This window comes from Erinaceus europaeus, chromosome 13, assembly GCF_950295315.1.
Source record: "Erinaceus europaeus chromosome 13, mEriEur2.1, whole genome shotgun sequence".
Classification (NCBI taxonomy): domain Eukaryota; kingdom Metazoa; phylum Chordata; class Mammalia; order Eulipotyphla; family Erinaceidae; genus Erinaceus; species Erinaceus europaeus.
The window spans coordinates 71,103,670-71,127,561 of record NC_080174.1 but is presented as its reverse complement, the minus strand read 5'-3'; positions in this window follow the sequence as shown (position 1 = coordinate 71,127,561).

Sequence of the window (23,892 nt, the reverse complement as noted above, 5' to 3'; positions counted from 1 at the left end):
TTCCTCCCATGAGACACGTAGCAGAATGGATTGTTAACTAAATTCAGACTACCCTGTCTACTGACTTGGAGTTTCTTGCCACTTACACAACCCTACCTTTCCAGAGCATGTCCAAGCTCCCGACATGTTGTCATCAGGACTTCACTGTTCCAGACCAAAATTTTCAGATAGAGAGAGATGGTGCTAGGGAAAGACACCATAGCACCAAAGTTTCTCCCAGTGCTGTGGGGGCTGGGCTTAAGTTTAGGTTGCCTGCATGCATGGCAAAGTTGGCAGCCTCCCAAGTGAGCTATCTTGTTTCACCTTTATGACATGCTAAATAAACACTGTGGATTGGCATAATAAAATCTTCAGCTTTCTTATTAGATCTCTACTTCTGTCTCCTCATAATCTAAGAACTAAAAAAAAAGGGGGGGAACTAAAATTTATTAGACAGATTATAGCTTTATAAATGTATTCTTTGAAAAAAAAAAAAAAGCTGCTGGGAGCCGGGTGGTAACGCAGCAGGTTAAGTGCTATATCACAAAGCGCAAGGACTGGCATAAGGATCCCAGTTCGAGTCCCCAGCTACCCACCTGCAGGGGAGTCGCTTCACAGGCCACGGTGAAGCATGCCTGCAGATGTCTATCTTTTTCTCCCCCTCTGTCTTCCCCTCCTCTCTCCATTTCTCTCTGTCCTATCCAACAACAAAGCAACGTCAACAATGGCAATAATAACCGCAACGAGGCTGCAACAACTAGGGCAACAAAAAGGGGAAAAAAATGGCCTCCAGGGCCGGTGGATTCATGGTGCAGGCACCGAACCCAGCAATAACCCTGGAGGAAAAAAAAAAAGATGTATTTATTAATATGCAAGGGAGAACCAGAACATTGTGTGATGCCAGGGATCAAACGCTGGACCTCATCCTTTCAACTCCAACACTCAAGCTACTGTGCCGCCTCTCATGCCTCTCTCTCTCTCTCTCTCCATATATATATATCCTTAGTTTAGTCCTAATAACTTCATGAGTAAGGTAATTTTTTTTTATTTATAAAATGGCGATATGGACAAGACCATAGGATAAGAGGGGTATAATTCCACACAGTTCCCACCACCAGAACTCCCTATCCCATTCCCCCCACCACCACAACCAGAGCTTTCCTTTTCTTTATCCCTCTGGAAGAATGGACCCAAGGTCATTATGGGGTGCAGGTGGTGGAAGGTCTGGCTTTTATAATTGCTTCCCGGCTGAACATGGGCGTTGACAGGTCGATCCATACTCTCAGCCTGCCTCTGTCTTTACAATTACTTAAAATTAGAAAGTTAAGGGAGTCAGGCCGTAGCGCAGTGGGCTAAGCACACACGGCGCAAAGCACAAGGACCAGTGTAGGGATTCTGGTTCCAGCCCCCCCAAAATCCCCACCTGCAGGGGCGTGGCCTCACAAGTAGCGAAGCAAGTCTGCAGGTGTCTATCTTTTTCTTCTTCTCTGTCTTCCCCACCTCTCTCGATTTCTCTCTGTCCTATCCAACAACAACAGCATCAACAATAACAACAACAACAATGGGGAGAAAAGGATGGCCTCCAGGAGCAATGTATTTTTTTTTTTAATCTTTATTTACTTATTGGATAGAGACAGCCAGAAATCAAGAGGGTAGGGGGGGATAGAGAGGAAGAGAGACAGAGAGACACCTGTAGCACTGCTTCACCACTCGTGAAGCTTTCCCCCTGCAGGTGGGGACCGGGGACTCGAACCTGGGTCATTGCGCATTGTAACATGTACGCTCAACTAGGTGCGCCACCATCTGGCCCCCGAGCAGTGGATGCTTTTTTTTTTTTTTTAATATTTATTTATTTATTTTCCCTTTTGTTGCCCTTGTTTTATTGTTGTAGTTATTATTGTTGTTATTGATGTCATCGTTGTTGGATAGGACAGAGAGAAATGGAGAGAGGAGGGGAAGACAGAGAGGGGGAGAGAAAGATAGACACCTGCAGACCTGCTTCACTGCCTGTGAAGCGATTGCCCTGCAGTGGGGAGCCCGCGGCTCGAACCGCGGCCTTGCGTTTTGTGCTACTTACGCTTAACCCGCTTAACCTGCAGCGCTACAGACCAACTTCCGCAGTGGATCCTTAGTGCAGGAACTGAGCCCCAGTGATAACCCTGGAGACAAAAAAAAAAAAAAATCACAGAATTACAACTACTTATTATATTATTTCCTAGAATTTCTGCATATCTGGAATATGTCACTAAAAGTTGCATATATAGTTAAATGCCAAAATGAATATTCGTGATAAGATTTTCTATTTCTTTGGATAGACTTACCACTAAATAATATCCAAAATGTGAGTCAACCTCTCCTTGCCTTAAGCCTTTGACTTAAGGCCCAAAAAATGAGTTCTGGGAAGAATATTAGAAGGACCTTTAATACTTGTACTTTATTCTGAAAGAAATGAGAAATTGTTCAATGTTTTCAGCAGGGAAGGAACACAGACTTATGCTTAAAGAATATCATTAGCTACTCTAGAGAAAGATTAAATGAGAGTTGAGAACTGTAGATAAACTGAGAAGCTATTGCAAAGATTCCAGAAGAGAGTGTGTGAAATCCAAACCAAGACAATGGTGACAGGGATAATGAGAAAGGAAAAGATATAAGAAGCTAAAAAGGATATAAAAGCAGAAAGTCTTGGACAGTGTTTAGATGTGTAGTAAGAATGAAGAATCATGATGATGATTCCTCTGGATTTCCTCATAATCCTCTTTCCATATTAAAATTATTTGAGACTTAAGCATGTATGATGTGCTACAGTTACTTTGCTTTTTGTAGTCATTCATTATCTCATTATCTAGTTCATTGATGACAGAAAATGTCTTTTCTCTGCCTCCTCCTTACCACCTAGACCCTTGCCTGTGTCAGAAAAGTAAAGTGGTAGGAACCAGACAGGTTCTGAGTAAATGATTTGAAAGCAGAAACAATAATATTCTGTTGCTATGGAAAACACTGAGGAAAGATTAATCTTGGGGCTGGCCAGATAGGGAAATACTCAGAAGAATCTAGGAGGACCTCGAGTAAGAGATGAATTAAACACTGTTATAGGAACAGTAAGCTCTGAAGAAAATTTTGGTAGCAGAGACAGGATCACCAGACAGTGTTCAAGAACAAAGGAAAGAGAGCATTGTGAGGAGAGGTTCATGTATTTTTTTTTAATTTTAAATAAGGTGTTCTTCAACTACTTTTGTGCAGAGCAACAACCCTGATTTCTCTTTCTTTTTTCCATCCTCCTCTTCCGTTTCCTCCTCCTTCATCCTCCCCTCCCCCTTCTCCTCCTCTTCCTCCTCTTGAAGTGTATGTGTTGCCTGGGTCTTGCGTCTGCATGATTCCACTGCTCCTAGACTAATCACATTTTCCATTCTTCTTTGTTCTTGTTGCCCTCTGGGCTTCAATGCTCCAGGACAATTTTTTAAAATATTTATTTCCTTTTGTTGCCCTTGTTGTTTTATTGTTGTAGTTATTATTGTTGCTGTTGTTGTTGTTGGATAGGATAGGATAGGATAGAGAAAAATGGAGAGAGGAGGGGAAGACAGAGGGGGGGGAGAGAAAGATAGACACCTGCAGACCTGCTTCACAGCCTGTGAAGCGACGCCTCTGCAGGTGGGGAGCTGGGGGCTGGAACCTCAATCCTTATGCGTGTCCTTGCGCTTTGTGCCATCTGCGCTTAACCTGCTGCGCTACTGCCCGACTCCCAGGACAAATTTTTTTAGATAGAAAAAGATGTACAGAACAAAGAGACAGAGATGGAGAGGAAAAACACCATGGCACTAAAATTTCCTCGAATGCAATAGGTGCTGGGATAGAAACTGGGTCATGTGTATGGCATAAAGGACACATTACCCAGGTAAGCTATTTTGCTAGCCCCTTTTCATTCTTTTTATTTCAGAGAGATGCTGGGGGAGATAGAGAGATACTATAACACCACACCACCATCCATGAAAGTCACTCATTTCTGGTGCCATTCATGAGCCCTGTCTGGTGATGGGGATTGAACCTGGGTCCTTGAACATGGTGAAGTTCACGGTCTACTAGCGGTCCTATCCTGGCCCAACAATTTAGAGCTCCTTAATCCTAGGTCCTAAATAGCTCATCAGGTAGGGTAGAGATACTAACAATGGCTGTCCAGTATGATAAATCAAATGAGAGCAGTAAGATATTTTCCTGGTAATTCACAGGGTGGACACTTAAGAAATATAATTATTTGGGGAGTCGGGCGGTAGCGCAGCGGGTTAAGCGAAGGTGGTGCAAAACGCAACGACTGATACAAGGATCCCGGTTGGAGCTCCCGGCTTCCCACCTGTAAGGTAGTCCCTTCACAGGTGGTGAAGCAGGTCTGCAGGTGTCTATCTTTCTCTCCCCCTCTCTGTCTTCCCCTCCTCTCTCTATTTCCCTCTGTCCTATCCAACAACAACAACTACAACAATAAAACAACAAGGACAAAAAAAAGGAAATAAATATTAAAAAAGAAATGTAATTATTTAATTGTATTTTCATTTAGATTATCTTATATTCTTACACACTCTTTTCGATCAGTCAGTTGTAAGACCGAGTTTAGATTACTGCCAAGGGGATAGCATAATGCTTTATGCAACAGACTTTCAAGCCTGAGTCTCAGAGATCTCTAGCTCAGTCACCAGCACCACTATAAGCAAGAGCTGAGCAGTATTCTTCTTGAAAAAAAAACAAGACTAAGTTTAGATTGATATTACTTTTAGACATAAAAACAGTTGTTGAGGGAGTTGGGTGGTAGCGCAGCGGGTTAAGCACAGGTGGTGCAAAGCACAAGGACTGGCGTAAGGATCCTGGTTTGAGCCCCTGGCTCCCCACCTACAGGGGAGTCACTTCACAAGTGGTGAAGCAGGTCTGCAGGTGTCTATCTTTCTCTCCCCCTCTCTGTCTTCCCCTCCTCTCTCCATTTCTCTCTATCCTATCCAACAACAAAGACATCAACAAAAACAACAATAATAACTACAATAATAAAATAAGGGCAACAAAAGGGAATAAATTTTTTTTTAAAAAAAGACATTTGTTGACACATGTACAATTTCTCATCTCACTGTGATAGGTGTCTACAAAGTGCTCTCACCCCCAACCTAAGTCATTTTCTACCATCATGCACTAGCACCCCAGAGCCCCATCTCTAACCACCCCCAGTTCCTTCCCTTCTCTCCTTCCCCAGGGTTCTTTGCTCTGGTACAGTACACCCAGAAAAAATTTAAATATTTGTTTACTTATTTATTGGGGGGTGGGGAGAGAAAGGGAAAGGGAGGAGCTAGAGGACTACTTGGTGCCAAAGTTTGAACTTGGGGGCTCAAGGATGCACCTTTCCAGTCCTTGCTCAGATCTTTTAAGATGCTACTGAACTATATTCTCTGATCACTTTACTTCAAGTAGAATTAGAACTCCCCCCCTCTACTCCCCTAGAAGGCCCTAGCATATAACCTATCACAATATAACTGTTTTTTGTTTACTCCCCATGAAATGTGCTCCCCTGTTAGACTTCTTAGACACAAATTTGCTAGGCTCGTTCTTCAGCCATTCAACAAATATTGATCCAGTGCTTACTGTGTGCTGGTCATTGGGCTGGGTGCAGCAGATTCAATAGTGAGCCTGATACACTCAATCCTTGTTTTCATAAAGCTTATAGTCTAGTGTAAAAGGCAGATGAGTAAATGGACAAAAATAGTGAGGATGACAAATGCCACAATAAGAAGTATGTAAAGTACTATGGGGAGCCAGAGCAAAGGTACTTTACTTGCTTTGGAAGGATAATAAAAAGCTCTCAGAAAGAAGTAATTTTTGCTAAGTGAAGGATAAGAAGGAGTTAGTCAGACAAAGTGGTAGTCCTAGGTCCAGAGGTGAGAGGAGGTCATAGCACATTTTAGATGCTGAACAAAGTCATACATCCGGAGAGTTCGGTGGGGACAGAGTGGAGACTGGTTGTGGCACAGGGGGAAGGAGTGCAATCAGATATGTCTAATATGATGGCGTACACATAGCAAGCACAACTGAGGTGAGACCATTAGGAAAGTTGATTTTGTATATTGTTGTCTCCTTGTGGGAGACAGTGGAGTGTGTTGATTAAAAATCTGGACTCGGGCTTGAACCTGAATTCTTATGCATTGTAACATGTGCACTCAACCAAGTGTGCCACCATTCGGCCCCATTCTCCCCTTTTTTTGATAGAGGCAGAGAGAGAATGAAAAAAGATTACAGCTTCTTTCAGTGTGGTGGGACCCGGGCTCATACTTGGGCTGCACACATGTCAAAGAAGCACACTATCTAAGTGAGCTATTTTACCAGTTCTGTAGGACCTTTAAAAATTTTTTTTTGGGGTGCTGGCAGTAGCACAGTGGGTTAAGTGCACATCACGAGCACCACTATAAGCAAGAGGTGAGCAGTGTTCTTCTTGGAAAAAAAAAGAAGACTAAGTTTAGACTGATATTACTTTTAGATATAAAAACAGTTGTTGAGGGAGTTGGGCTGTAGCACAGCGGGTTAAGCGCAGGTGGCGCAAAGCACAAGGACGGGCGTAAGGATCCTGGTTTGAGCCCCTGGCTCCCCACCTGCAGGGGAGTCACTTCACAAGTGGTGAAGCAGGTCTGCAGGTGTCTATCTTTCTCTCCCCCTCTCTGTCTTCTCCTTTCTCTATTTCTCTCTGTCTTACCCAGCAACAATGACAGCAATAAGAACAATAATAACAACAACAATGATAAAAAGAAAAAGGTCAAAAAATGGGAAAAATAGCCTCCAGGAGCAGAGGATTCATGGTGCAGGCACTGAGCCCCAGTGATAGCTCTGGAGGCATACATATACTATATATTATATATATTTTGTGGGAGGGGGTGACCCAGGATGTGGCACAGTGGCTAGAGCTTTAGACTTCAAAGTCTAAATTCAATCCCTAGCATTTCATATGCCAGACTGATCCTCAAGTTCTCTCCCTTAGATAAATACATATATATTTTAAATTTTTATTAGTGATTTAATATTGATTTACAAAATTATAAGATAGCAGGGGTATGATTCCACACCTTTCCCACCAAAGTTCTGTGTCCCAAGTCCCTCCATTGGAAGCTACAGTAGTTCTCCCAAGGTTGTAGATATGGGCTGACTATTATTTCTATCTATATTTACATTTTTTTTCTTTTTTAATTTTTAAATCTTTATTTGTTTATTGGATAGAGACAGCCAGAAATTGAGAGAGAAGGGGGTGATAGGAAGGGAGAGAGACAGAGAGAAACACCTGCAGTCCTGCTTCACGACTTACAAAGCTTTCCCCTCCCAGGAGGAACTAGGGGCTTGAACCCTGGTCCTTGCACACTGTAACATGTACACTCAACCAGGTATGCCACCACCACCATCCCCCTTTCTACAGCTCCACCTTCCTTTCTAAGTCACACCTATTGCTTCTGAGTGTCCTTCCTTTTTTAATCTTCTGTGTCTGGGTCCTGATGGAATTGGAGTTCAGAGCCCTCTGGTCACTTTCCCCTAACATTTACCCCACTGGGAGTATGAACCAAAATTCTTTATGGAGTGAAGAAGGTGGAAGGTCTGGCTTCTGCAATTGCTTCTCTGTTGGACATGGGTGTTGGCAGTCCGATTCATAACTCCAGCCTGTTTCTAACTTTCCGTGGTGAATAAATACATATTTTTAAAAGCTAATTTTTGAGGAAGAGTTAGTGCCCTACATTGCTATATGAAGTGGAGATTACACGTTTGATTGACAAGCTAGCTAGTGTTATAGCTATGTGTACCCTCTATGCACATGCCTATAAGGCATACAGAAAACTGGGTGGGGGAGCAGGTGGTAGCGCAGCGGGTTAAGCGCACATGATGCAAAGCACAAGGACCGGTGTAAAGATCCCAGTTTGAGGCCCCGGCTCCCCACCTGCAAGGGAGTCTCTTCACAGGCAGTGAAGCAGGTCTGCAGGTGTCTTTCTCTCCCCCTCTCTATCTTCCCCTCCTCTCTCCATTTCTCTCTGTCCTATCCAACAACAATGACATCAATAACAACAACAATAATAACTACAACAATAAAATAACAAGGGCAACAAAACAGAATAAATAACTATTTTTAAAAAGTATTGAAAAGGAAAAAAACTGGGTGGAGGAGTGGGAAGCACAAAAACTTTAATGCTGATTTATTATAACGACATTATAATGAAGTGCAGGTCATTCTGGTACTTGGTCTTTCTGCAGTTGCAACAAAGGTAGATTTTCACAGATGGCTACACATCCTGCTTTGTCAGGGTATGCTGGATCACAGTCCATCTGAATTTGGGGAGGGGGTCTTAGATGGTAGTTGGTACTTCCAGCTATCTGGCAGCTAAACCCTGTCCCTCCATTTTGTGGTTGGCACTTCTAGCTGTCTTATAAGAGGAGTACTCCCTAAATTTCCACCTGCTCACTTGTAGATAGTATACCTAGTCTAACAAGATAAACGTAGACAATTGCATAAGCTGTACTGTGTCATTTCCCCTACATAAGATAACAATACTTCAGAGCATTGTTGTAGAGATTAAACGCGTTAATATTTGTAAAGCACTGGAACAAAGCCTAGAACTAAACACTGTGTAAGTATTTGCAATTATTAGTCCTCCATTCATCAAAACATTCACTGAGGGCCAAATACTGTGCTAGATGCTATGAAAATAAGATGTAGCTCCAGCCACTGAGAGGCTCATAAAATCTGGTGAGTGTGTGTGTGTGGAGGGGGGAGTCAGGCGGTAGCGCAGCGGGCTAAGAGCGCGAAGAGCAAAGAGCGCGTGGTGCAAAGCGCAAGGACCAGCATAAGGAGCCCGCTTAGAGCCCCCCCCCCCCCCCCCCCCCCCGCTCCGGCTCCCCACCTGCAGGGGAGTCGCTCCACAGGCGGTGAAGCAGGTCTGCAGGTGTCTGCCTTTCTCTCACCTTCTCTGTCTTCCCCTCCTCTCTCCATTTTTCTCTGTCCTATCTAACAACAGGACATCAATAACAATAATAATAACTATAATAACAACAACAAAAGACAAGGGCAACAAAAGGGAAAATAAAATTTTTTTAAAAATATGGTGGGGGAAAGATTAATATACACAATACAACACAATATAATCTAGGGAGATGCTAGTGATGAACACTGCTGAGTTGAAAAGATAATGACTCATTCTCTCAGAAGAAGCCAAGATGTTAGAGCGAAGGCTGCATTTCAGCTGAGTGACACAAAAGGAATAGTTTGCCAGCAAAGAAAGGCAGTAAGAGTTTATCCAACCAAAGATACATGTTGCAACTGAGCCATGTTGCAAAGGTTTTTAGTAGCTTGCAAGTCATATTTTGATAAAGCACGCTTAGCAACTGGAAGGATACAAATGTAAGAGGAATTTGAACATCTATTATATTATAGGATCTGTGCTTCACCAATAATAATAATGGCTATATTATTATTATTATTATTATTGCCAGGTTTTCTCTGTGGCTTTGTACCTGTACAATTTCCTGCTCTTGATGCCTGCCTGCTAGCCTGACTTCCTTCCATCCTTCCTTCCTTTTTTCCAGATAGAAGATGAGAGACAGAGAAGGAGAGAGAGAGGCAGAGAAAGTAAAACTCTACAGAACCCATTCATTGCTCCTAAAGTTTCCCTGCTACGTGGTGTTTACCCAAGTCTTCAAGAATGGTGAAGTGTACACTCTATGGGGTGAGTTATCTCCCAACCCCCATGTACTTGGTAATTTATATAAGTCATTTATTTTACTATTAGCCTATGCCCACTCCTCTTGATGTTTGGATAGTACTCATTGTTGCAGGCACATTACTTAAATAAACTCATTTAATCCTTACGACAATAGTGTTTGACTCCAGAATTTGTGTTCTTTAACCGTTGTTTTATTCTTGCCTCTTCCCCTTTAACTCTCACTCACTAGTTGTTGTTTAATTTGTTTGAGATGTGGAAACTCAATATCTAACCGTGTTGGAACTGTACATAAAGTATGGGTGGAAAGTCACTTCTGGGAGAAAAGCGCATGAGTCTACAGCATGTGCACTCTGCAAAAGACTGAACATAAAGTGCAAAAATAACTCCTCCCCACCCCTGCAGTTGCTGTAGCCAGCAAATTTGGGGTTGGGGGTGGGGTGAATATTTATTGGATTACACAGGATGTCTGAGGCCACTCATGTTTCTCTGGGGTCCATTTTAAACTTGTATTCTCCAACCAGCAAGTTGCTCTATCTGGAAACAAAGTGTAAAATACTCCCCTCACTGTAGGGGAGGACAAAAGTGGGTGGAAAAATGTAATGCAGACAAGACACATGACAAAGAGTTAGGATTAACTGAGCTAGGCAGATCCCTATTAGTTCAAAAAGGGAAACATCATTTTAGGGGACAATAAGGAAGACAAAGGGAGAGTTTTGCAGGCATACTGAGAAGCAAAATTGCTCAGGGAAATAGATTGGTTAGGTCTGTACTTAAAGTGAACTCTGAGCAAATGCAACTATGGAGATTTTTATTAAGGGTTCCAGATAAAGGAGAGTCAGCAGTATTTGGGGAATGGAAGAAGGAAAATTGGACCTGAAGAATTCATACCGGTTAAAAGATTTTCCCTAATATATATATATATATATATATTTATTTATTTGGATTTATTTGTTAATTTGGATTTTATTTATTTATTATATATAATATATAATTATATGATATATAATTTAATAATTATTTGTTTATTTGGATTTATTTATTAATTTGGATTTATTAAATGGATATATATATATATATATATATATATATATATTAGGAAGGAGGAACTGAAAGTTTAAACCAGAACCTACTGAACCATCTTTATACAAATTCATGTTTAAGTCAACCAGTACTAAACTAAACAGAGTATGGTTACAGTCTTTCTCAGTGAGCCCTTTTATCATCTTCATAAAGTCTCCAACTAAAATGCTATATGTATGATCTATAGATAGCAATCTGAATGACTAGATGGAAATTCTGATTCCCATAGTGGGTCAAATAGGAGAAAAATCTTTTTCAGCCTGAATATAATTTATAGAACAGAAACTTCTTGACAACTTTGAGAATGTTCAGATTTCTTCTGAGAGCTAGACTGTGAATAGGTGGAATTTAAAACATTATGATCCAAGTTTTCCACGACAGCCCGTATATCAAATGGGCTATCTTTTAAAAGTATTCTTATAAACTTGTGCTCTCATGTATCCTAATTTGGATAAAGAGGAAAGTAAGAACTAAAGACTTATAATCTTCCTGATGAACTTTATAATAAGGTTAAATACCAGAAGGAAAATATACATTGACTTAGAGGATCACAGTAGTCTCTCTCTACCAAGAGCACTCTTGGGTAATAGGGTGTAAGTACGCTAGTTCTGGTGGTCCCAGAAGTGGCAAGTGAATAAAACACTGGACTCTCAAGCATGAGATTCCAAGCTCTATCCTGACAGCACATATATCAAAGCAATGATCTGGTTCTCTTTCTCTCTCCTCCTCTTCTCTCATTAATATATAAATAAAAACTTAAAAACAAAACAAAAAAGCTAGCTCTGGTGTGAAAGGACCAGGGAGAAATTCCTACTTGAGGATGTGTGGGGGCCATTTGGAGAGAACAAAAAGTCTAGAGAAATGTAGGGATAAAATAGAGAAAGACTATTTCTAGTGAATGTCAATGGTCTCCTCTTTGAAGAATTGGAAAGGGGTGAACATTTGCAAGGACTAGAAATCAGATGTGGGGAGGAGAGAATGAGAGTGAGTAGCATTAAAAGAGACATTAGAGAATAAAAGGGTAGAGCCAGTTGGAGAGAAAGGAGAAAAAGACAATGAGAAAGGAAGGGGGTAAGTTAAAGCAAAAAAGTTCTCATGAGCTAGAAGACAAAGGGGAAATGTGATAATTTCTCCCTCAGTTGTAGAAATCTTGAGGGCCTCAGAAGTGCTGAAAAAAGATCTAAGACTGGGAAAGGATTTTGGAGCTGGATCAAGGGTTGTCCAAACAAGAAAAATTCAGAGCTGCATAGACCATCTGCTAGAACTGGCTGTCCCTCTGGGGATGGCTTAGAGAGTCTCCCCAAACCCAAAGCTGTTAAGTGATCTTGGTCATATTTTTTTTTCTTTTTTGCCTCCAGGGTTATTGCTGGGGCTTGGTGCCCCACAAATCCACTGCTCCTGGAAGCTATTTTTTTTCTCCCTCTTGTTGCCCTTGTTGTTTTATTGTTGTTGTGGTTATTATTATTCTTATCATTGATGTCATTGTTGTTGGATAGGACAGAGAGAAATGGAGAGAGGTGGGGAAGACAGAAAGAGAGAGAAAAAGACACCTGTAGACCTGCTTCACTGCCTGTGAAGTGACCCTCCTGCAGGTGGGGAGCTGGGGTCTTGAACCAGGATCCTTCCGTAGGTCCTTGTGCTTTGCACTACGTGCACTTAACTGGCTGCACTAACCGCCTGACCCATTTTGGTCATATTTCTAAGATCCAGCAAGATATTTGTTGATATTGTGCTGACTTGTGGGAATCTTTCTGAAGTATCATTGGATTATAAGCTGATGATGATACTTAGCTTTTTAAAAGGCATGTTTCTCAGATTTTTTATCTTTATATATTCATTTATTTGTGAAGAGTTCATCAAAGTAAAGTGTGGCTTGTCTTCCTCTTATCAAATGTGGAATTTCTATGTTACCATTTGTATTTGTTTTTCAAAGAAAATTAATTTGTAGATAACATAACCATTGCTTAAAGATTCTGACAAATCTTTTTTATTTATTTTACACTATATTATTTTATTTTATTTTTTCCTCCAGGGTTATCGCTGGAGCTTGGTGCTGGCACTATGAATCCTGGCAGATGTTTTTTCAAATTTATTAGAACAGAGAAAAATTGAGAGAGATGGAGGAGATAGAGAGGGAAAGAGACACAGAGACACCTGCAGACCTGCTTCACCACTTGTGAAGCTTCCCCCCCTGCATGTGGGGAACTGGGGGCTCAAGCCTGGATCCTTGCACAGGTGCTTGCACTTAGTACTATGTGCACTTAACCTGTGTGTGCCACCACCCAACTCCCCTCTTATTTTGTTTATTTTTTTTTTGTTGCTGGGTTATGGCTGCATATAATCCTGTGTTCAAGCCTCCTTGCTCTCACCTGCAGAGGGAAACTTCATGAATGATGAAGCAGTGCTGCAGGTATCTCTCTGTCTCTCTTTATCTCTCTCCTCCCCTCTCAATTGTCTGTCCTATCAAAGAAAAAAAAAAGTGGCCACCAGGAGCAGTCGATTCCTATTTCAGGAACCAAACCCCAGAGACAACCCTGGCAGGAGAGAGAGAGAAGAAGAAGGAGGAGGAGAAGAAGGAGAAAAAGGAGAAGAAGAAGAAGAAGAAGAAGAAGAAGAAGAAGAAGAAGAAGAAGAAGAAGAAGAAGAAGAAGAAGAAGAGGAAGAAGAAGAAGAAGAAAAGAAAGGGGAAAGTGGTCTGGGAGAGGTGGCGCAGTGGATAAAGCATTGGACTCTTCAAGCATGAGGTCCTGAGTTTAATCCCCAGCAGCACATGTACCAGAGTGATGTCTGGTTCTTTCTTTCTCTCCTCCTATCTTTCTCATTAATAAATAAATAAATAAAATCTTTTAAAATATATTTTTTTAAAAAAAGGAAAGAAAAAAAAATGACATTTATACCTGAGGCTTTAACGTCCCGGGCTCAACCCCCTACACCACTACGATAAGCCAGAGTTGAGTAGTGCTCTGGTAAATAAAATAAATAAATATTTTTTGTAATATTTACTTATTTCATTTATTTTATTATTTGTATTTTTTTTTATTTTCATTGCCACCAGGGATATTGCTGGAGCTTGGTGCTGGCACTATGAATCCACCACTCCCAGTGGCCATTTTTTCCTTTTTTTTTCCTCCTAATTTTTTTGTATTATTATTATTAGATAGGACAGAGAGAGATTGAGAAAGGACAGGGAGATAGAGAGGGGGAGAAAAAGATAAGACAACTGCAGACCAGCTCCACCGGTCACTCACGAAGCAGAGCCCCAGGTGGAGAGTGGGGGTTGAAACCTCTGTCCTTGCTCTTGGTTCTGTGTGCATTTAACTGAGCACACCATCACCCAGCCTCCTACTTTTTATTTTAATAAACTAGACAATGACTTCTGGAAACACACTTGTGTTATAGAGACTGTACAACTTTAGAAATGTTATCATTTAAGGTTAAATGTTATCATTTAAGGTTAAACAAAAAGAGCCAAAAGTTATTAAGATTGCACCTATTCAATTTAGCTCTTAAAGCAATGTGTTTTATCCTGACATTCTGTAGCCATCTGGAAAAAAGGTATTTCCATATTCATATTGTTCTCCAGCAGTGACTACCTCTTGAACCTCTCTACCTTTACACTTTTGCTTTTTGTTTCCTCATTTCAAACACATAATTTTGACTTGGCTTTCATTTAATTCTGCTTGGCTCCTGCCAAACTATGCTTAGAGACTAGTTTGGGTTATGCCTCTCCGTGTCCAGAGACTTTCCTACTAGTATAGGTCAATTGTGTCAGTTGTAAGGGCAGAGACTGATAGGAAATTCAGCAGAGTAAAACAGTAATAGTACTGACGTGGGATTATGGACAGCTTATGTCACTTTAAATTTTTTATTATATATTTATTCATTTATTGGATAGAGACAGCCAGAAATAGATAATGAGAGAGACAAAGAGACGCCAGCAACATTGATTCACCATTTGCAAAACTTTCTCCCTGCAGGTAGAGAATGGGGGCTGGAACCCGGGTCCTTGAGCACTGTAACATGTGCACTCAACCAGGTGCTCCACCACTCAGCCTGCTATATCACCTTTTGTAGGGTTAATATTTTTAATTAATTAATTTATTTATTAATGAGATAGGGAAAGAGAAAGAGAACTAGACCTCACTCTGGTACGTGTGCTGCTGGGGATTGAATTTGAGACTTCATGCTCAAGAGCCCAGCACTTTATCCACTGTACCATCTCCCAGACCACTGTAGGTTTGAAATTTTGTGGTGTTAAGCTTATTAAAAAATAAATTTTCGGGTAGGGCAATAATGCAGTGAGTTGAGCGCACATGGCGAAAAGCACAAGGACCAGCGTAAGGATCCTGGTTCAAGACCTTGGCTCCCCCTCCTGCAGGGGAGTCGCTTCACAAGCAGTGAAGCAGGTCTGCAAGTGTCTATCTTTCTCTCCCCATCTCTGTCTTCCCCTCCTCTCTCCATTGCTCTCTGTTCTATCCAACAACAATAACAACAATAATAACCACAACAATGATAAAACAACAAGGGCAACAAAAGGGAAAAAAATAGCCTCCAGGAGCAGTGCATTCGTGGTGCAGGCACCCCCAGCAGTAACCTTGGAGGCCATAAATAAATAAAATAAAATAATATAGAATTAATTAATTAATTAATTAATTTTCATGGGGAGTGGGTGGTAATGCATCGGGTTGAGCACACATAGTGTGAAGCACAAGGATCCCGGTTTGAGTCCCTGCTCCCCACCTGCAGGGGTGAAGCAGGACTGCAGGTATCTGTCTTTCTCTCTGCCTCTCTTTCTTCCCCTCCTCTCTTGATTTCTCTCTGTTCTATTCAACAACAACAGTGGAAAAAAATAGGGCCACCAGGAGCAGTGGATTCATAATGCAGGCACTAAGCAATAAATCTGGAGGCAAAATAAAATAAAGTTTCCTGATCCCCATCTGCAAGGAGGATGCTTCATGAATGGTGAATCAGTTCTGCAAGTGTCTCTCTCTTCCTCTTTCTCTAATTATTTTTTTAAATATTTATTTATTACCTCTTGTTTCCCTTGTTTTATTGTTGTAGTTATTATTGATGTCGTTGCTGTCTCTGTTGTTGGATAGGATAGAGAGAAATGGAGAGAGGAGGGGAAGACAGAGAGGGGAGAGAAAGATAGACACCTGCAGACCTGCTTCACCGCTTGTAAAGCGACTCCCAGGCAAGTGGGGAGCCGAGGCTGGAACCAGATCCTTACACCGGTCCTTGCGCTTCGAGCCACGTATGCTTAACCCACTGCGCTACTGCCCGACTCCAACTCTCTTTAATTATTATCTTTATTTATTAGATAGAGACAGCTAGAAATCAATAGGGTAGGGGGAGATAGAAAGGGAGATAGACCCATGTTCCGCAGGGAAGCAGTTACAGAAGCCAGACTTTCCATCTTCTGCACCCCATAATGTCCCTTGGTTCATGTTACCAGAGGGATAAAGAATAGGAAAGCTATCGGGGAGGGGATGGGGCAGGGAGTTCTGGAGGTGGGAATTGTGTTTTGCACCCCTCTTATCCTATGGTTTTTGTCAGTGTTTCCTTTTTATAAATAAAAATTATATATATTTTTAAAAAAGAAAAGAAAGGGAGAGAGAGGGAGTTGGGCAATAGTGCAGTGGGTTAAGTGCAGGTGACTCAAAGCACAAGGACCAGCCTAAGGATCCCGGTTCACAAGCAGTGAAGCAGGTCTGTAGGTGTCTATCTGTCTCTCCCCCTCTCTGTCTTCCCCTCCTCTCTCCATTTCTCTCTGTCCTATCCAACAATGACGACAACAATAACAACAACAATAATAACTACAACAATAAAACAACAAGGACAACAAAAAGGAATAATTAAAAAAAAAAAAAAAAGGACAAAGAGAGAGACATGCAGCATTGCTTCACCTCTAGTAAAACTTTCCCCCTGCAGGTGGGGACCAGGAGCTCAAACACGTGTGCTCAACCATGTGTGCCACCACCCAGCCTCTCTCTCTCTCTCTCTCTCTCCCTTCCCTCTCAATTTCTCTCTGTCCTATCAAAAAAAAAAAAAATCCATTGGGAGCTGAGGATTCATAGTCATAGTACTGGCACTGAGCCCCAGCAATCAGCCTTGTGGCAAAATAAGGAAGGAACAAGCGAACGAAAAGAGAGAAAAAAAATTGAATTAGGGGTTTCTCAGGTAGCTCACTTGTAAAAGTGGCTGTTTTGCCATGCGTGTCACCCAGGTACCAGATCCTGGTACACCATTTGGAAATACTATAGCCTTGGGGGAACACTTCATTGCTATGTTGTCTCTCCTTGTCTTTCACTCTGCCTGACTATCTAGATAGCTAGCTATCTAGCTATATCACTCCAGAACAGCGAAGCTCTAGCAATGACCAAAATAAAAATAAATAAGCAAATAAAGTTTGGATTAGTTTCTTGTATACTACTTTCACAAATTTTCCTTTCTTTCTTGATTTCCAAGAGTGGATATAGAATTGCTGTTCCTTTCAGCAAGGACATACTGGGTCTGAGGATTTATTTGATTCAGAAAAACTGATTTCCATCCATCTCTCTTCAAATCAGGTCCTAGGGGCTGGGCAATAGCACACCTGGTAGAATACACATAAAGACCTAGGTTCAAGTCCATTCATAAAGACCTAGGTTCAAGTCCCCACCTAGTCCCCATCAGCAGTGGGGAACTTCATAAGCTGCAGAGTAGTGTTTCATATGTCTTTTGTTCTTTTTTCCTGTCAACCCCCCCCCCATTACTGTCTCTTTAAAAAAAAAAAGGTTCATGAAGGTACTAAACCATGGCAGTAACCCGTGATAATAAAAATATTAAAAAATATTTTAAAACAAAACAAAAAAAGAGGTTCTGCACTGCCCAAGACATCACATTAAAACTGGATATTCCCCAGTACCTGCTGGATCATATCCAAACTTTTTAATATGACTCCTATTACCTTTCATAATTTATTTTCTTTGTTTCATAAGAATTATTGGTAACAGAGTTCCCAGACTCAAAGAATAATCTAATCAACAGAAACATTCCACATGTGGATTGTGGGGAAAACCTATAGACCTTTAGTTCTTTTCCTATTTTAGTACATCTAGTTCACATCCTTATTTTTATATATAAAAGAGACCCAGGAACCTTAGAACCCCTCATTTGACAATACAGTCCGTGCTCTTTTGCACATAGCCCTTGGACTTGAGTCCCAGGACTACATGGAAATGCCATAAACTGTACCAGAAGAGCCCTGTGGATAGTGGAAGGGTGCTGAGGTGTCTCCATCTCCTCCCACCTCCCACCCACACCCACTTTACCCTTTCTCAAAAAAAAAAAAAAAATGAAATTGGACCAAGGGAGGCCAGGCAGTGAGCACACCAGGTTAAACGCACATAGTACAAAGCTCAAGGATCCCGGTTCAAGCCGTGGCTCCCCACCTACGGGGGGGGGGGGGGGTCACTTCACAAGTGGTGAAGCGAGTCTGCAGGTGTCTATCTTTCTCTCTCCCATCTTTATCTTCCCCTCCTCTCTCAACTTCTCTCTGTCCTATAAAAAAAAAAAAAAAGGCTATAGGAGCAGTGGATTCATAGTACCAGCATGGAGCCTCAGCAATAATCCTGGTGGCAAAAAAAGAAAGAAAAAGAGAAAGAGCGAGCGAGAGAGAGAGAGAGACAGAAAGAGAGAAAGAAAGAAGAAAAGAAAGAAAGAAAGAAAGAAAGAAAGAAAGGGAAAGGAAGAAATTGGACCAAGTAGGTTATTCAGTGGTCTCACATAGGCATGAGATTCTAAGTTCACTCAGTGAGGTCAGAATTATCAACCGATAGACATAACAGAAGATTTTCAGTTCAGAGATGGAGAACTATCTAGTATCTAGAATAGACTCATAAAGGAATGAGCTCTGTTGTAACTACAAATGTTCAAACAGAAGTTAGATGGCCTGGTGGAGGGAGATAGCATGATAGTATAATGGTTAAAAACACTCATGGTAAAGCAAGTACCCTGCCAGGTAAGCTAGCTAACCAACCCTGAGTTCCTCCTGTTAGAATGGTACACATGACCTCTATGATACAGTTTTAATTACTTTTAAGGGATCATCTTTTGCCATGTATCTATATTCTTAATATATCCAACACTATGAATTCTTATATCCTTCATAACTCTTCAGGTCTTATTCACAGCAAAGGGAAAAAAAAAAAGACAGATAAAAAGAAAAAGGAAGAAAAGAAGGAATGGTCCAGGAGGTGGTGCAATGGATAAAGCATTGGACTCTCAAGCCTGAGGTCATGAGTTCAATCCCCAGCAGCACGTGTACCAGAGTGATGTCTGGTTCTTTCTCTTTCTCCTCCTGTCTTTCTCATTAATAAATAAAAATCTTAAAAAAAAAAATGAAGGAAGGAAAGGAGGAAGGAAGGGAGAAAGGAAGAAACGGCAGGGATAGATAGCATAATGGTTATGCAGTTATGCTGAGAGACTATCTTGCCTGAGGCTCCAAAGTCCCAGGTTCAATCCCCTGTAGCACTATAAGCCAGAGTTGAGCAGTGCTCTAGTTAGGGAAAAAAGAAGAGAAAAGAAAGGAAAAGAAAAAAAAAGAAAAGAAAAGAAAGTAAAAGAAAAAGCCTGACTGCTTCTACACTTCAAGGAAGTCAAAGGGTGTGGTTAAAGTTTAAAATTCCATACATAGAATCCTCAGAACAAATTGAATGGAATCAATGGGTAGCAAGTACACACACGTACTAAAGTGAATGTAAGGGCACAGGAAAATCAAACTGGGACAGATGAAAGCAAACTTGATTTTAAGGAGAAAGTGAATTTGTTTCTGTTGAATATTTATTGTGGATTAGGTATTTTAAAAAAAAACACATCTTGGGAGTCAGGAGGTAGCGCAGTGGGTTAAGCGCACGTGGCGCAAAGCTGTAAGAACCTGTGTAAGGGTCCTTGTTCAAGCCCCCGGCTCCCAACCTGCAGAGGAGTCCCTTCACAGGTGGTGAAGCATGTCTGCAGGTGTCTCTCTCTCTTCCCCTCTAACTCCCCCTTCTCTCTCAATTTCTCTCTGTCTCTATCCAATAATAAATAAATAAATTTAAAAAAACCACATCTTAGCTTGTTTAATCTTAAGAATGTAGACTTTAACATATACCTAAGGAGCTTTGGCATCCTGTGCTCTTGGCAAGTCACAAAAATTTAAACTTTTTTTTTGTTGTTGCCTTCAGGGTTATCGCTAGGGCTCTGTGCCTGCATTACAAATTCACTGCTCCTGGAGGCCATCCCCCCCCCCTTTGTTGCCCTTGTTTATCGTTATTGTTGTTGCTGTCGTTGTTGTTGAATAGGACAGAGAAATTGAGAGAGGAGGGCAAGACAGAGGGGGAGTGACAGACAGACACCTGCAGACCTGTTTCACTGCTTGTGAAATGACCCCCTCCCCCCTCTACACCCCCCCCCCCGCAGGTGGGGAGCTGGGAGCTCAAACCGTGATTCTTAAGCGGGTCCTTGTGCTTCATGCCATGTGCACTTAACCCTCTGCGCCACTGCCTGGCTCCCCATTTTAAGTTTTCTATAAGGCAGAAGCTTACATTAAAAGTTTAAAACTGGGGGAGTCAGTTGGTAGCGCAGCGGGTTAAGCACAAGTAATGCAAAGCTCAAGGACTGGCATAAGGATCCTGGGTCGAGCCTCCAGCTCCCCACCTGCAGGGGAGTCTCTTCACAGGCAGTGAAGCAGGTCTGCAGGTGTCTATCTTTCTCTCCCCCTCTCTGTCTTCCCCTCCTCTCTCCATTTCTCTCTGTCCTATCCAGCAACGACAACAATAATAACTACAACAATAAAACAAGGGCAACAAAAGTAAATAAATAAATAAATATTTTTAAATAAGTTTAAAACTGGGGGGCGGGTGGTGGCGCTGTGGGTTAAGTGCACATGGCATGAAGCACTAGGACGGGTGTAAGGATCTGGGTTAGAGCCCCTGGCCTGTGGGGGCGGGGCTGGTCACTTCATAGGCTATAAAGCAGGTGTCTTTCTCTCACCCTTTATGTCTTCTCCTCCTCTCTCGATTTCTCTGTCCTATCCAGCAACAATGACAAATGACAACAAGAACAACAACAAAATGGAAAGAAAAAAACTGGCTGCCAGGAGCAGTGGGGACCAGGTGGTGGTCACCTGGTTGAGTGCACATATTACAATGCATAAGGACCTGGGTTCAAGTCCTCAGTCCCCACCTTGGGGGGGCGGGGTGCTTCACAAGTGGTGAAGCACTGTTGCAGGTTATGTCTCTCTCCCTCTCCCTCTGTATCTCCAGCTTCCTTTCAATTTCTGGCTATCTGAAAAAAAAAAATCATGAGGCATAACACAACTGCTTACAAAACAGACTTCCATGCCTGAGGCATCAGTAATCCCAAATTCAATCCCCAGGATCACCATAAACCAGGGTTGAGCAGTGTTCCAGTTCTTCTTCTTCTAGCGTTTGCCCTTCTTCCGTAGCCAGTCAACAGCGTCAGGTTGAGCCTGATGTAAAGTTTCGAGACCTCCTTTGAATCTGGAGAGGTGGCAGTCGTTGACTATGTGGGTCATAGTCTGTCTGTAGCCGCAGGGGCAATTCGGGTCGTCTCTGGCTCCCCAGTGATGGAACATAGCGGGGCACCGGCCATGGCCTGTTCGATAGCGATTGAGGAGGGCCCAATCATAACGTGCTAGGTCAAAGCCGGGTTGACACTTGCAGGGGTCTGTGATGAGGTGTTTGTTCTTTACCTCAGCTGACTGCCAACTCTGTTTCCAAGAGTCTGGAACAGAGAAGTTCAGTGTAGGCGTAGGGGACCAGATTGGGTGATGAGACGTCAAGCGTTGGGCAGGGTGGGCGAAGACATCCGAGTATATTGGCAGGTCTGGTCGAGCGTAGACGTGGGAAATGAACTTAGATGATGCCGCATCCCGACGAATATCTGGTGGGGCGATGTTGCTAAGAACTGGCAGCCATGGAACCGGGGTGGAACGGATGGTTCCAGAAATTATCCTCATGGAAGAATATAATTTGGAATCGACCAAGTGGACATGGGGGCTACGGAACCATACTGGGGCACAGTATTCTGCAGTGGAATAGCATAATGCCAGAGATGATGATCGCAGTGTGGAAGCCCTCGCGCCCCATGAGGAGCTGGCCAGTCTTGCAATGATGTTATTCCTCGCGCCCACCTTTGCTGCAGTTTTTATGAGATGTTCGTGAAATGACAGAGTGTGATCGAGAGTAACACCAAGATAGACTGGCTGGGCTTCATGCCGGATTCTCGTATCGCCAAGCTGCACATTAAGCTCACGCGAGGCCGAGGCATGGTGTAGATGGAAAACAGATGATACCGTTTTTGCAGTGCTAGGGATTAGTCGCCATTTTTACAGTAATCAGATATCAGAGACATGTCTTTCGTGAGTGTTTCCTCGAGGATGTCGAACTTGGATGCCTGAGTTGCACAGCAGATGTCATTGGCGTAGATGAACTTCCTTGAAGAAGTTTCTGGGAGGTCATTGATGTAAATATTAAATAGTGTAGGAGCCAGAACAGAGCCCTGGGAGAGGCCACTTGAGACAAGTCTCCATCTGCTAGACTTGTCACCCAGATGCACCCAGAATCTTCTGTTTTGGAGAAGAAACGATATAGTGTTGGCCACCCATGGAGGCAGGCATCTTGAGATCTTGACTAGGAGACCACGGTGCCAAACCGTGTCATAGGCTGCTGTGAGATCAACAAAGACAGCACCCGTCTTTAAATTCTTCTGGAATCCATTTTCAATGTAAGTTGAGGCCCTCTCAACTTACATTGAAAAAAGTGTTCCAGTAAAACAAAAACAAAAAAAATCAGACCCCATATCATGGAAGTGATGTACACTTTTTGAATGCAGCTTTTTGCCATTCAGTGACTATAAAAGGTTACCAACTACTAAATTTTCTCTCCTTGATGAGATCAGATATATGAAAAATATAAAGGGGTGGGTACAAGCAGCAGAGATAAATTTTAGCAGATCTGATCACATCTCTCCCTTGCTGATATATATATATTCAGTGACTTGCCATTAGCACAGGATAAAGCTTGCTCTCCCCATCAGCTGCCCCAAGAGTATTCATGACCCTTTATGATCTATAAACAGATCTACTTCGCTTGAGTAGATTTATCTTGGATTTACTTTTCTTATTCCAATCTAATTTGATTATGTAATCACCTTTACATTTAATGATTATTTTTGTACTAAGCTCTCATCACTGAAGAAGTAAAACATGAATATTGATCCACTAGACAATTATATTTCTCATTGTATATAGTGAAATACTTTTTTCTTTTTTTTAATCAGTGTACAGTTAAGTTCCAGTTTATGTAGGGGCTGGGGAATGAACCTAGGACTTATGGTGCCTCAGACATGAAAGTTTTTTTATTTAAATATTTATGAATTTAATCCCTTTTTGTTGCCCTTGTTATTTTTATTGTTGTAGTTATTATTATTGTTGTTACTGATGTCGTCGTTTTTGGATAGGACAGAGTAAAATGGAGAGAGGAGGGGAAGATAGAGAGGAGAGAAAGATAAGACACCTGCAGACCTTCTTCACAGCCTGTGAAGCGACTCCCCTGCAGGTGAGGAGCTGGGGGCTCGAACTGGGATCTTTAGACCGGTCCTTGCGCTTTGCGCCACCTGAGCTTAACCCGCTGAGCTACCGCCCGACTCCCAGACATGAAAGTCTTTTTGCGTAACTACTATGCTATTATTCCACCTTATCTATAAATTTTTACCTGAATTTCTATGAAGTTGAGTTCCCTGACTAGAAAGTTAACTTTGGTGACAACTACACTACTGTGATTTTCCTTGAAAATGGGAGATATAGGTCCTCAGGGTGGTTTAACGGAACAGTCAGACATTATTTATTTGCCTCCAGGGTTATTGCTGGGGCGTGGTGTCTGCACTATGAATTCACTGCTCCTGGTGGCCTTTTTTTTTCTTCTTCATTTTATTGGCTAGGACAAAGAAAGATTGAGAGGGGGAGAGAGAAAAGTAGACACCACTTGAGAAGCAACCCTACCCACCCAACCACACACACACAGATGTGGAGTCAGGGGCTTGAACTCAAATCCTTGATCAGGTCCTTGTACTT